Genomic DNA, 14,266 nt, shown 5'->3' with positions numbered 1-14,266 from the left:
GAATTTACCTCTCCACCAACATAGGTGAACCACGTGCTTACCCTCGTCTTTAGGAACTTAGTAGCTAACACTTGCAAAGAGTTCTACAGGGAAAAAGCTCTTCACTACTTTCTGTTAGTGTTTGGCTTTAAGGGTCTGGCTTCCATGGTTCAGTGGTAGACAGACTCTGTTTCAACACTGTGACCAGGGATTAAGTGCCCTTGTGGTGTGTGGGGGGTGTGTGAGTGACAAAAAAGAAAAGGAAAAAAAAGAAGTGTTTGGCTTTCAACTGGTAGAGTTTTTACAAGTATTTCTGTGTTGCCCTACTTATATAATATATTATACAATGCAAAAAGTGGGTATTTATACCACACAGCTTTAGGAGCAATACATTCTCCAAAATCTTCAAATCTTTTTGGGACCCCTAACAGAATATCAATGAATGAACATCAACGGATTTGATATCTTGCACCCATTACAATGGCCCCCACACAATATGGAAGGCTTTTAATGATGGGCGTCACATCAATTGGCTTGAATTTTATTTATTTATTTATTTATTTTTGTGCCTAGGATAGCATTAAGGGATGCACATGATTGATGGTTTGGATGTACCGTACAAATTGTGATGGCCCATGCAATATGGAAGGTTTTTATTGGCAGGTATCCCATCTTAGTTGTTTTCTCTCATGTGGCTGGCCTTGTTTTTTGGGGCCTTAGGAGAGTGTTAAGGGAAACATGATGGATGGATTGGATGTACCATACACATTATGGTAGGACCTGTAAATAGTGCATGTGTATCAACCATCGTGCTTTTTCTCTCTTTCCATGAGAGAGATTAGATTAGATGGCTTACACCACAAAATAATTTCATCTTTTATTTATATATTTTTGGTCTTTTACTTACAAAATTAAAATGACGATCGTGAGCAGGCTTGGGTCTATATTTAATGGCCATTTAATAATTGGGCATGCTTAGGATGCGTTTAAGTGCCCGTCGGCCGGACCGTGCCCAGTCCAACCCATGGGCTTTTTATTTATTTTTATTTTTTTATTTTGAATTTTTTTTCGGTAATTATAAAATATGGGGTAGGTCAGGCCCATGAACAGCCCAGATCTTGCACAAAAGTGGACAGCTGGGATTGAGTCCCACTTGGGCCGTGAATAACAACCCAAGGACAGACTTGGGCTTTTTTTGGGCTGTGATGGGCTTGTGCTGGGCTCAGGCCAACGTTTTACTTTAGGGGTTGGCCATGGACGGATCATAGCCCACCCCGACTGTTGATAGCCCCACGTCCAAGATAGCAAAGGTATGTTAACAGCAAACCATGAGTTGTAATCTATATACAACTAGGGTGCATGGCACGTGTGACACTTGGAGAGAAAGGAAGAGGGAAAGTCCGAAAACACTACTCAAAATTTATGCCGTCTATTAGGTAAATCACACCTCTCAGGTGGGCCACCCTATATAATTATATCTAAAACCTTTAAATTTACATAGTATGCCCACACTTATAATATAATTTTTGATTAATTATTCGATGACACATAAACACTTCGGTCTTGCACAAAATCAATGGAGTTCCTTCCCAATTATTTCCTATGGCGGGGCCTATCTGACTTTTGAATGATCATGATTTTTGGATTCAATGATTAAAAAATGATTAAAATAGGATGGTTAGAACGGTCTTGATGGGAAATTGGGTTTTGGTGAAGAAGATTTTTAGTGGAAAATAAAAACTTTTTAGTGGCATATGTGGTGAAATCTTAACGGTATGTTGTTAAGCATGCACATTTCTAAATTTTCATAATGGCAATGTCCTTCTTTTACATGCCTTTTCATATCCTCTAACACCAAGTTATCCATGGTTGGAAATTATTAAGGCATGTTTGACTATGTAGATTTGAAATATCTTGTATTTGAAATACCTTGAATTTGGAATCCTTCCGTTGTTTTTGGCACCTTGGATTCGGAATCCCTTCTAATCTTAAAGTAGCTATGCATAATATATGTTGATGCAGAAATCTGCCTCACCCTCTCCGAGCTCTGAGTACTCACACTGAGCCTTATATGCTTGCACAGGAGGAAGCTAAAGGAGACCTAGCTAGAGCAGAGGACCCTCCGATGCTAAAGTTTGGCTAGGAATTTGCGTCTAAGTATTATAGATGGGGGTTCTAGGTGAGAGATTTTGCGTACCTGTCTATGTAATGAGTCTCCTATTTATACCATTTGGATAGAGTGACTGTGCCTGTTATTCTCGGCACAACTCATGCCATTTAGTGGGAACGACGCATGCGCTAAAGTTGGTAGTTACCCTGAGATCGTGCTCTAGATATTGCTCCATACGTGCGTTACTGGAGTTAAGCCTCAAGCGTGATTGTAGGGCATATCTCTGTCCGAGCCGACCTTATAATTCAAGTCCTTCCTGTGACCGTTTGGCTGTGTTGTCGATGAGTACTTGGTCGGAGTAGGCGGATGAGGTGTGTAATGGCTTCTTCTGGGTTCCAAGCTGATGTGAAAGTTCTACAAAAGAACTTGGACAACATAGTACAACTTGCTATGGGCCACGGGTTGGCTTAACTCGTTCTGCCATCCCTTCTCCCCAACGTAGTTGCCCAAGTGGCCGAGCTGAGCTTATCTCAATAGGAGTCGGCTCAAATTCTCCCATAACAGAAGTCACCTACTCTTTGAGTTTGAGCTCGGACTCAGGGAGTAAATGCCTGGGGAGATGGCCCACTGCGCCCTCTATGATGATGAGTCAGCAAATTCGAGGCATATAATCGTAATCATGGTTCTCCGTTACTAAGGCGCCGTACTACGACGGTAGCTTTTCGATTATGAGCCTGTGGTTGGTAGACACATGGCGACGGTTAAGGATTCGAATCATTGGAATGAACGGGGTGCTGCCGCGTGGACTTCAGGAGGTGGAAAGACATCTGCTCATTGATTGCCATTAAATGCAAGCAGCACATGGCTCGGTGGACGTGAGCCTGAACCAACGGTGTACTGCCACATACCCCGTAGGGTTCAGCTCTACGGCGCTCCAACTTCGGGTACAACTGTTCGTCATGATTACAGATGGCCGATTGAGGTTATAAAAGCGGATATTCCCCTCATTTGAGTTCTCTCTTCTACTTCTCCTAGAAGACGCTTACTGTTAGCAAATTCCCGGAGCATGCGATTTTCGGTGAGTCTTTTCTCTTTCCGGTTCCCTTTTTCTTTCGTCTTTTCTTTTCCCGTTCAGTCTACGATGTCAAATGGATCAGGTGAAGCTCGAGAAGTCTATGCGTTTGAGGGTGATTCAGAGCCAGTGAGTGCAGACTTTTGGCACGAGGCTTCGGAAGGCCCACTAGAAGCGATGCTCCTCAGAACTCGTGCCAGAAAAGATAAGGATGCTAAGCCGGTGCTCGTTCTAAAGGCATGAAAAGGATACCTCGAAATCCGATGGGAAGGGCGGTTGCTGGGCCATCAGGTGGGCGAACTACCGTCCTCAGGGGCTCGGTCTTGATAGAATCCTAGATGGCTGAGATTCGAGCAGATTATCAGATTCCGAGCTCGGTGCATATCTGAGCTCCAGGGGACCCAGCTGAAGGTGAGGTAAAGGTCTTCATCTGTGCCCTCCAATGCGGGCTCCAATTCCCCATTCATCCCTTTGTGCGCGCCATGACCGTACACTTAAAATTGGCTCCAGGTCAGTTCGTCCTAAATGCTTGAAGGACGCTGGTAGTCGCCTACCTAATCTGGTGTCGGCTTAAGAACTAAGAGCTGACGCCTAACGAGTTTATGGCCATCTACTAGGCTAAGCATGACCGCTGCGAGCCATGCTGGTAATATTTCTCGACGAAGACTCAACAAGGTCCTGACCTCGTCACTATGCTTCATTCTTCCAACAAAGATTGAAAGAATAAGTGGTTTTGGGCCTCGGGAGAGTAGGAGGCGCTTGCGGCTGAGCTCAGTGGTTTGTGGGTCAGAGTGCCTACCAAATTCTCTACTCTAGGTTTGATTTCTTGAGGTGCCTTTTCTGCCACCGACTTTTAACCTGTGTTGTTCTTATCTAATCTTGGCTATTCTTTGGCAGGATACCTGAAGGGTCCTCCTGAGCTCTTTTCTCTTCTTCAAACTCAGGTTGTCAGGGCGAGATTGCTTAATGCTGAGCAATGTATCTGGCACCACATTATCAACCCGGACAACCTTTATCAGTCCAGTTTTTGCAAATTTAAGCCTACTCCTCTCGTTTTAGGTCAGTATTAATTTACAGTTTTGTTGGTCGAAGTTCTTAATAAAGTTCTCTCTAATTTGAGTTGTTTTACACAGGCATGGGCGACGCGTCGGGGTTTAGGAAAATGAAGCCTCCCCCTCTTCGGGAGATGCTGCACGCCGAGCCTCGGGTGAAGGTCACTGCTCGGAGGAAGGAAACTCCCCAGGCCGAGGCAGGTCCCGCCGCCACTTTTAAGGTTAGGGTCGCTGCTGCCCCTATTCCTACTCTTGCCTTTGTTCTTGCCCCCAAGTTGCCCTTGGCCGCTCCTCTACCCCTGCCCGAAGTAGAAAGGGAGGCAGTCAGGGAAGTTGCCATCGCCATTCCTTCCTCTTCTGAGCCTAGGGGGGAAGTCCCGGCGGGGGATGAGGGCATCATGTTTGGGTCCGCCGATGTCGACGACTTGGTCGGGAGAACATATACTCCACCTAGGGATGGTGACGAACCCATGACGGAGCATCAGGCCTCGGTTTCCAGTGGTGTCGGTGAGGCTGCGGGGTCCCATCATGTGTCCCAGTTAATCGGCTGGGCGGTGAAGCGTGCTCCTGAGGTGAAGATTGCCGAGCTCCTCACTCACTGTCACGAATCTTTCTTCAATGATATTGCCTCGGTCTGCTATAAGGTAATCTTTCTTAGTTGAATTTTTCTCTCTTAATCTCGCCATATCTTTCACTTCTTTTTGTGTAGGCACTGCCCATGTTCCTGTTGACCAAGGAAAGGCTTCAGGAAATAAGCAGGAAAGACGAGGAGATCGAGGCTCTCCGTAGTGAGGTGGAAGCCCTTCGAGGAGAGAAGGATGAGGCGGATTCGCTCCTTAAGGCGGTTGTTGAGGAGCGAGAGGAGCTTAAGGGCCTTATGGCTGAAGGCTAGGTGAGGGAGCTGGTGTTTCAAGGGGAGGTAAATGAGCTCCAATCTCGCCTGGACTCTACTGATTCCGAGCTGGCGAAGGTGAGAGCCTTCCTCAGTACAGTGGAGGATGATAATGCTCGACTGGCGGGCGAGTTTAGGGTAGGCGTGGCTTGACGCTTTTGTTGATGCTGAGGCAGCCGTTGAGAAAGCTCTCGCTGCTCAGCGTGCTGAGTTCGAGGCCTCGGCTGTTGCTGCTGTCGAGGAGTTTAAGGAGTCGGCGGAGAGGACTGCCGAGGCTGAGAAGATCTACTACTGCAACTATAATGCATGTGTAGAAGATGTCAGAGGTCTTCACCTAGATCTCAACCTCAAGGCCCTGGACACCGAGCATACCCCCCCAGCTAACTAGCCCCCTAGTGCTGATCCCTCACAGGTCAGATGAGCCGTATCTTATTCTGTTTCTTCTTAGCCCTTTTTTTTATAATAGGATATTATTGCGCCTCAGCGTTATTTTGAGTACTTGTAGATTTTTTGTTGTCATGATTGTTGTTGATTGCATGGATTATGCTTGTGGGGTTTGTCGAATGACGAGCTAATTTCTTCTTTAAAAGTTAGCTCGTCGAAGGATTCCACTTATACACATGAGAAATGGCCCTTCGTAGGGTGCTTGGTTGATGTGGCGATCACTTTTTAAGTGGTCGACCCATCATCGGGGTTTTTTCCCTTGTAGGGAAAATCCCATGTAGACCGTGTAAAATAACTTTATGAAAATTGCATCTTTTATTCAAAATGCCATTGTAACAAGAAGTCCCAATCCTTACATTGTTTTCCCCAGGAATAGTAGATCTTCAAATACTCGGCATTCCAGGAATGTAGCAATGGTCGTTCTTTCAGATCCTCAAGGCGGTAAGATCTTGGTTTTGCTGAGCCGAGTACTCGATAGGGTCCCTCCCAGTTAGGGCCCAAGGACCCTACTCCGGGTTCCATTGTATTCTGGAACACACGGTGAAGGACTCGTCTCTCCGTCGAAAACATCTCATTTTAACCCTGAAATTGTAGAAACGAGTGACCTGCTGATGTCGAGCTGCTATCCGCAGTCTTGCGGTGTCCCTTAACTCTTCAAGCAAGTCGAGGCCTCTGATAATATACTCGGCATTCTGTTCGTCTTGATAGGTTCGCACTCAAGTCCTATCTTAATGGGGACAATGACCTCTGCGTCGTAAGAGAGGGAGAACGGGTCTCTCCTGTAGCTGATCGAGCCGTAGTTCTGTACGCTCACAGAATGAATGAGAGTTCTTCGGCCTAACTACCTTTGGCCGTCTCTTAGTCTTAAGGTGATTCTTAATGATTTTGTTCACGGCCTCCACATGCCATTGGATTGAGGGTATGGAGGTGATGAGTAGGCATTGACGATGCCGAGCCTTTGACACATACCCCTGAATCTATTGTTGTCAAACTACTTTCTGTTGTCTGACACAATGGTCTGTGGGATGCCGAATCGACAAATAACATTCTTCCAGACGAAGTCCGTTATTTTTTGCCCGGTGATTTTTGCAACGGGCTCGACCTCAGCCCATTTGGTGAAATAATCCACCGCCACGATTGCATATTTGGTTTGTCCCTTACCCTGGGGTAGGAGGCCAATGATGTCGAATCTCCACTGAACAAACGGCCATGGTCTGCTAATGAGAGTCAGCTTTTCTGCTGGTTGCCTCAGGACAATGGCGAACCTTTGACATTTATCACATTTTCAGACAAAATCTTTGGAGTCTTCTTGGATTGTCGGCCAAAAGTACCCTTGGTGGATAATCTTTTGTGCTAGGGCTCGGTTGCCGGAGGGATACCGGCAAATTCTTTCATATTTCTCACAGATCACATACTCTGCTTCATCGGGTCGCAAACATCTCATATACGGCTGAGAATACCCTTTCTTGTATAGAGTATCTCTTATGATCGTGTATCGTGCTACTCTGACCCTCAGGCACCGAACCGCCAATTAATCATCAGGAACCTCGCCGTCCATAAGGTACCTGATTATAGGATCCATCCACCCCATAGTCATCTGTATAGGGTAGATGATCCCCTGGTTGGTGCGATCGATGCTTGGTTTATCCAGGAATTCCATCGGGATGACCCTCTGGATACTCCCTTTAGTTATTGAGGCCAATTTTGTGAGGGCGTTGACCTAGGAATTTTCAGCTCTTGGTATTTGACTGATAACGCATTTCTGAAATTTGCCCATGAGCTTTCGTACCTCGCTCAGGTGGGCTATCATTCTGGTTTCCTTGGCATCATACTCCAACGATACCTGGTTTACGACGAGTTGGGAATCGCACCGAATATCGAGGAATTAGATTCCTAAGGTGATTGCTAACTTGAGCCCAGCTAGTAGGGCCTCGTACTCTACTTCGTTATTCAAGCGTATTGGATCGTTGTCAAATTGGGCACGACTAAGACAACTCCAGCTCCGCCTCACTTCGAATTTGATGACCCATCCATGAGCAGGGTCCACTTGTCCACAACCTCTGATTCCGTATTGGTATCCTCGACGGGTGGAGGTACTTGGAGAAGGTTTGGCGTTGAACAGGGTAATGCATCCGAGTTAGATGTCTCGGCTTCACTATTTTGAGCGGTGAACTTTGCTATGAAGTTAGCCACTGCTTAACACTTGATGGTAGTCCTCAGCTGATATTCGATGTCGAATTCGCCAAGCTCTATAGCCCACTTAGTCAGACACCCAAATACTTCAGGCTTCTATAGCACCTGCCGAAGTGGTTGGTCAGTGAGGATGATTATTGAATGTGCCTAGAAGTATGGGCATAATCATCGCGCAGACATGACCAGAGCCAAGGTAAGCTTCTCCATGCTCGGATATCTCGTTTCTGCTGGGACCAACGCCTTGCTGGTATAGTAAATAGGATGTTGTTTTCTTTCAAACTCTTCGATGAGTGCCAAGCTGATGGTTGATGCTGAGACTACCAAGTAAAGAAATAGAGACTCCCCTTTTTCTGGCTTGGATAGTAAAGGGGGTGACCCTAAATACTGCTTCAGCTACTGGAAAGTCTGCTCACAGTCTGAAGTCCATTCCCCTTCTTATGACCCTTTAGCTGCTGGAAGAAGGGGAGACACTTATCTGTGGCCCTGGAGATGAACCAGCTGAGTGCAACAACTCTTCCAGTGAGGCACTGGATCTCCTTCTTTGTCCGAGGTGAGATCATATTAAGGAGGGTTTTGATCTTGTCTGGGTTTGCTTCGATGCCTCTCTAGCTAACTCGAAAACTGAGAAATTTACCAGAGTCCATGCCAAACGCACATTTGGTCGGGTTTAACCTCATCCGATACTTCCGTAGGGTAGAAAAGGTTTTTCGAAGGTCTGATATATGATTGTCTGCCTTAATACTCTTCATAAGCATGTCGCCGACGTAGACCTCCATGGTTCGGCCAATCTGCTGAGCAAACATCTTGTTTATTAGCCTCTGATATGTAGCACCCACATTTTTCAGACCGAATGACATTACTCGATAACTGTAGAGTCCCTTGTCCATGACGAACGTCATCTTTTGCTTGTCCGGAGGGTGCATCGCGATCTGATTATAACAGAGTACGCATCCATGAAAGTGAGGAGCTCGTGCCTGACTGAACGATCAACCAGCTAGTCGATCTTGGGAAGGGGAAAGTTATCCTTGGGACAGACTTTGTTCAGGTCTGAGTAGTCCACGCAGACTCTCCATTTCCTGTTGGCCTTCTTTACGAGCACAACATTCACAATCCAGTCTGGATAATGAACTTCTTCAATGAAACCCGTGTCGAGAAGCTTAGTAACCTCGTCAGCGATTGCGACATACCTCTCGAGCTCGAAGGCTCCTCTCTTCTGTTTGACCGACTTGTGTTTCGGGTCCATGTTCAGCTTGTGGACTATTACCTCGGGAGCGATACCTGGCATGTCATGATTAGACTAGGTAAAAACACCCTTGTGCTACCATAGAAACTCCAGCATCTGTGTTTGTTGATCAGTTGTAACACCTTGGTTCTCAAAATCAGAGGATAATTACTCCTCACTGAGAACCCGAGCATTACGTTATAAAATGGACCATCATCCATCCAATTAAGAATAAATTTTAAAGCATGAAGTAAAGCAATCACTACATAAGCCATATCAAGAGTAATAAAAGGAAGTTTAATACATGTAAATGGGAGCAAAATGAAATCCCACAATAGGGGAAATGTTTTTACAATTTAAATAAAATGCATAGTCTGGAATATGAAAGCAATTAAATCCTAAAATATCAGTTGAGCTTTCACTGCTCAACTAGATCGATATAGGGGCCCTCCTCGCCGAACTCCACTTGAGTCGTCCCTATAATCCCGTCATAGGGGTCTTCACTTGTCATCAAACCTACGTCTATTTGGTGCAACCGCACGATGGGGTGAGTGAAAACTCAGTGAAAATTTTCCTCATAGATTCAACCATAATACATCATTCCAAAATGGGTTAACAATTCATATATGATCCATAGGGCAATACAACTACATATGCATTTGCATGAATGTATGAATGTATGTTTAAGACACAGATCTGGGTATGCACATCCAGCTGTCAAAATAAAAGACCGCTCGAGGTAGTTAAACTACTTGGAAAAGGCCATGAAGGTAAGTGCGCCCAAGGATGACCTCTTGGAAAAATACCCGGGGTATGCCCGAGGAGGTATAAAATCCCGAAAAAGCCTCATGTAAAATAAGAGCGCCCAAAGTGGCTCAAATGCACAAACTTTGTTCATTTGACTGGTCTATCAGTAAATCGAGTAGAGTGTGGCTTACATTAAGCACTCGAAAAAGCTCACATGTCATGCGTGAATGTCATGCCTCATGATGCTCACATACATTCCATAGATTTGACAAGATTATTCTCACAAACATGATCAAGATTCAATTGAGGACTATAAATGTAGCATATCTTACCAAGTTCTCACAACATCCCACCCAAGGTGGCATTTCTTACAACATTGATAATAGATGGATACATCATGTCATATATTGCTACTTGGTAGAATATAACTCCACGTTGGACTATTACTAACATGACTTGGAGAGTACAATACCAAGTCCTAATCACATGTTTATCACACATAGAAATCAAGTAATTAGACATTTGCATATTAACTCATTCTCAACATAACTAATTAAGAATGAAAGAAATAGCGGCTAGTTCAAGACTTGGTCATGCACATTAGCTTCAATTCAAAATGGTTCTAGCATATGAAATGGATTATGGAGTGAATTACCAATTAGATAGAAGCAAGATTTACTAATTAACATACTTAATGAAATGTACATATAACTAAGCAAGTCTAGATATGGACCAAGAGTATGATATGAATTTCTACAAGAGCAATAAGATATAAATATTTCTACATGGTTAAGGAAGCAAGAATAACACATGTATAATTAATATTTCTACAATTTCAAGCTTAAGACTATCTTAAAATTCAATGCAATGAAGAAGCTATGGGGGATATCCCTCACCTTGATTGAATGAGGTGAGTCTATGAACTCCTAGTTTGAGATTGATTGAAGAAAATGCCTTTCAAGTATATTTGTTGTAACCAGTCCCTGAATAAAGTATCATATAATCCCAGTGAATTAGTACTGAGTTGACTCAGTTGGGAAATGGACCGAGTCAGCCTGTTATTGAGCATTGAGTTGACACAGTTGGGAAAACCGGTCAGGTCGGCCTTCAATCGACATGCTTTGATTGGCCCTGACTAGTTTTCAGGTTAACCAGGGAGATCTGAAATGCAGGCCCAACTGAGTTTGGGACCCGCTCCCCTGCACTGTACAGAGTTGCTGACTCGGTGGTGCCCCGAGTGCAAATGCCATTATTACTCATTGATACCGACGAACCAGAGCTCGACTCGCAGCACCGGTTCCAGTATCAGGAAAACCGATCCCTGCCATGAAGGCATATCGAGATTTATCGTATTGGAAGGGTGCTGAGTTACTTAACTCGGAATTGAGTTGAGTGAACTGTGAACACAACAGTCAGACGAAAAGAATCTGACTATAACAGAGGGAGATGAGTATGGATACCTGACAGGCAGGGTTTTTGGTTGTTGAAAAGGGCCTGGACATTGCGTGTTTTGCTCCAGGTCCGACGGAACTCGAATCGTTGTTTCCCTATGTCACGCCCCGAACTCGGAAACCGGGCTCACAAAATTCTCGATCGCCGAATCCGGCACCGACAGCTTCCGTAGAACCCTATTCTCGGATCCCGGCACCCATTCACCAGGTTCCGATCCTGGGATACTACAAGGAGGATTTATAATCATCAGTCTGATTCATAATGAGCATAACCAAAAAGCATAACCCACGAATAATAACCATAAGAACACCACCATAAAATCCACTATGATAAAAAACTTTTGAGTACAATGCAACTAAAGGGAAATACAAGATAGTGCAAATAATAAAACTTTAAAGGCTCGACCGCACACTCCTGCTGCTGCTATGCTATAGCTGTGATCTGGCGTCACCTGCATGCATCAATCATGCATAAGCTTATAGAAAGCTTAGAGGGTGGTGTAAGTATGTGCGCAATATAAGTGTGCTCAAAATGCAAGGTCAGAGTAATGCAGAATCATAGTGATGAGCATATGAATGCAAACGGCCATACCAAGGCTATGCGGTGCAAGATATGAATGCTATCGGCCATAACACAGCCATGCGATGCGAGATGCAACTCAAGCATGCCAAACCTCATCATATATCAGTACAGTTCTCATTCTGAATAATCACCGGGGTTCAATACACTCCAAATGGCACTGTCGCTCTCCTAGCCGCACAGTCCAAGTAAGCGTAAGAAACCTCACTATCCGCCTGGCCAATAGTCTACAAACATCTCATATACGGCTGAGAATACCCTTTCTTGTATAGAGTATCTCCTATGATCGTGTATCGTGCTACTCTGACCCTCAGGCACCGAACCGCCAATTAATCATCAGGAACCTCGCCGTCCATAAGGTACCTGATTATAGGATCCATCCACCCCATAGTCATCTGTATAGGGTAGATGATCCCCTGGTTGGTGCGATCGATGCTTGGTTTATCCAGGAATTCCATCGGGATGACCCTCTGGATACTCCCTTTAGTTATTGAGGCCAATTTTGTGAGGGCGTTGACCTAGGAATTTTCAGCTCTTGGTATTTGACTGATAACGCATTGCTGAAATTTGCCCATGAGCTTTCGTACCTCGCTCAGGTGGGCTATCATTCTGGTTTCCTTGACATCATACTCCAACGATACCTGGTTTACGACGAGTTGGGAATCGCACCGAATATCGAGGAATTAGATTCCTAAGGTGATTGCTAACTTGAGCCCAGCTAGTAGGGCCTCGTACTCTACTTCGTTATTCAAGCGTATTGGATCGTTGTCAAATTGGGCACGACTAAGACAACTCCAGCTCCGCCTCACTTCGAATTTGATGACCCATCCATGAGCAGGGTCCACTTGTCCACAACCTCTGATTCCGTATTGGTATCCTCGACGGGTGGAGGTACTTGGAGAAGGTTTGGCGTTGAACAGGGTAATGCATCCGAGTTAGATGTCTCGGCTTCACTATTTTGAGCGGTGAACTTTGCTATGAAGTTAGCCACTGCTTAACACTTGATGGTAGTCCTCAGCTGATATTCGATGTCGAATTCGCCAAGCTCTATAGCCCACTTAGTCAGACACCCAGATACTTCAGGCTTCTATAGCACCTGCCGAAGTGGTTGGTCAGTGAGGATGATTATTGAATGTGCCTAGAAGTATGGGCGTAATCATCGCGCAGACATGACTAGAGCCAAGGTAAGCTTCTCCATGCTCGGATATCTCGTTTCTGCTGGGACCAACGCCTTGCTGGTATAGTAAATAGGATGTTGTTTTCTTTCAAACTCTTCGATGAGTGCCAAGCTGATGGTTGATGCTGAGACTACCAAGTAAAGAAATAGAGACTCCCCTTTTTCTAGCTTGGATAGTAAAGGGGGTGACCCTAAATACTGCTTCAGCTACTGGAAAGTCTGCTCACAGTCTGAAGTCCATTCCCCTTCTTATGACCCTTTAGCTGCTGGAAGAAGGGGAGACACTTATCTGTGGCCCTGGAGATGAACCAGCTGAGTGCAACAACTCTTCCAGTGAGGCACTGGATCTCCTTCTTTGTCCGAGGTGAGATCATATTAAGGAGGGTTTTGATCTTGTCTGGGTTTGCTTCGATGCCTCTCTAGCTAACTCGAAAACTGAGAAATTTACCAGAGTCCATGCCAAACGCACATTTGGTCGGGTTTAACCTCATCCGATACTTCCGTAGGGTAGAAAAGGTTTTTCGAAGGTCTGATATATGATTGTCTGCCTTAATACTCTTCATAAGCATGTCGCCGACGTAGACCTCCATGGTTCGGCCAATCTACTGAGCAAACATCTTGTTTATTAGCCTCTGATATGTAGCACCCACATTTTTCAGACCGAATGACATTACTCGATAACTGTAGAGTCCCTTGTCCATGACGAACGTCATCTTTTGCTTGTCCGGAGGGTGCATCGCGATCTGATTATAACAGAGTACGCATCCATGAAAGTGAGGAGCTCGTGCCTGACTGAACGATCAACCAGCTAGTCGATCTTGGGAAGGGGAAAGTTATCCTTGGGACAGACTTTGTTCAGGTCTGAGTAGTCCACGCAGACTCTCCATTTCCTGTTGGCCTTCTTTACGAGCACAACATTCACAATCTAGTCTGGATAATGAACTTCTTCAATGAAACCCGTGTCGAGAAGCTTAGTAACCTCGTCAGCGATTGCGACATACCTCTCGAGCTCGAAGGCTCCTCTCTTCTGTTTGACCGACTTGTGTTTCGGGTCCATGTTCAGCTTGTGGACTATTACCTCGGGAGCGATACCTGGCATGTCATGATTAGACTAGGTAAAAACACCCTTGTGCTACCATAGAAACTCCAGCATCTGTGTTTGTTGATCAGTTGTAACACCTTGGTTCTCAAAATCAGAGGATAATTACTCCTCATTGAGAACCCGAGCATTACGTTATAAAATGGACCATCATCCATCCAATTAAGAATAAATTTTAAAGCATGAAGTAAAGCAATCACTACATAAGCCGGGGATATCAAGAGTAACAAAAAGGAAGTTTAATACAT

The sequence above is a fragment of the Magnolia sinica genome, chromosome 5 (genome assembly GCF_029962835.1).
Source record: "Magnolia sinica isolate HGM2019 chromosome 5, MsV1, whole genome shotgun sequence".
In the NCBI taxonomy this organism is placed as follows: domain Eukaryota; kingdom Viridiplantae; phylum Streptophyta; class Magnoliopsida; order Magnoliales; family Magnoliaceae; genus Magnolia; species Magnolia sinica.
Note: the sequence above shows the minus strand (reverse complement) of the source record.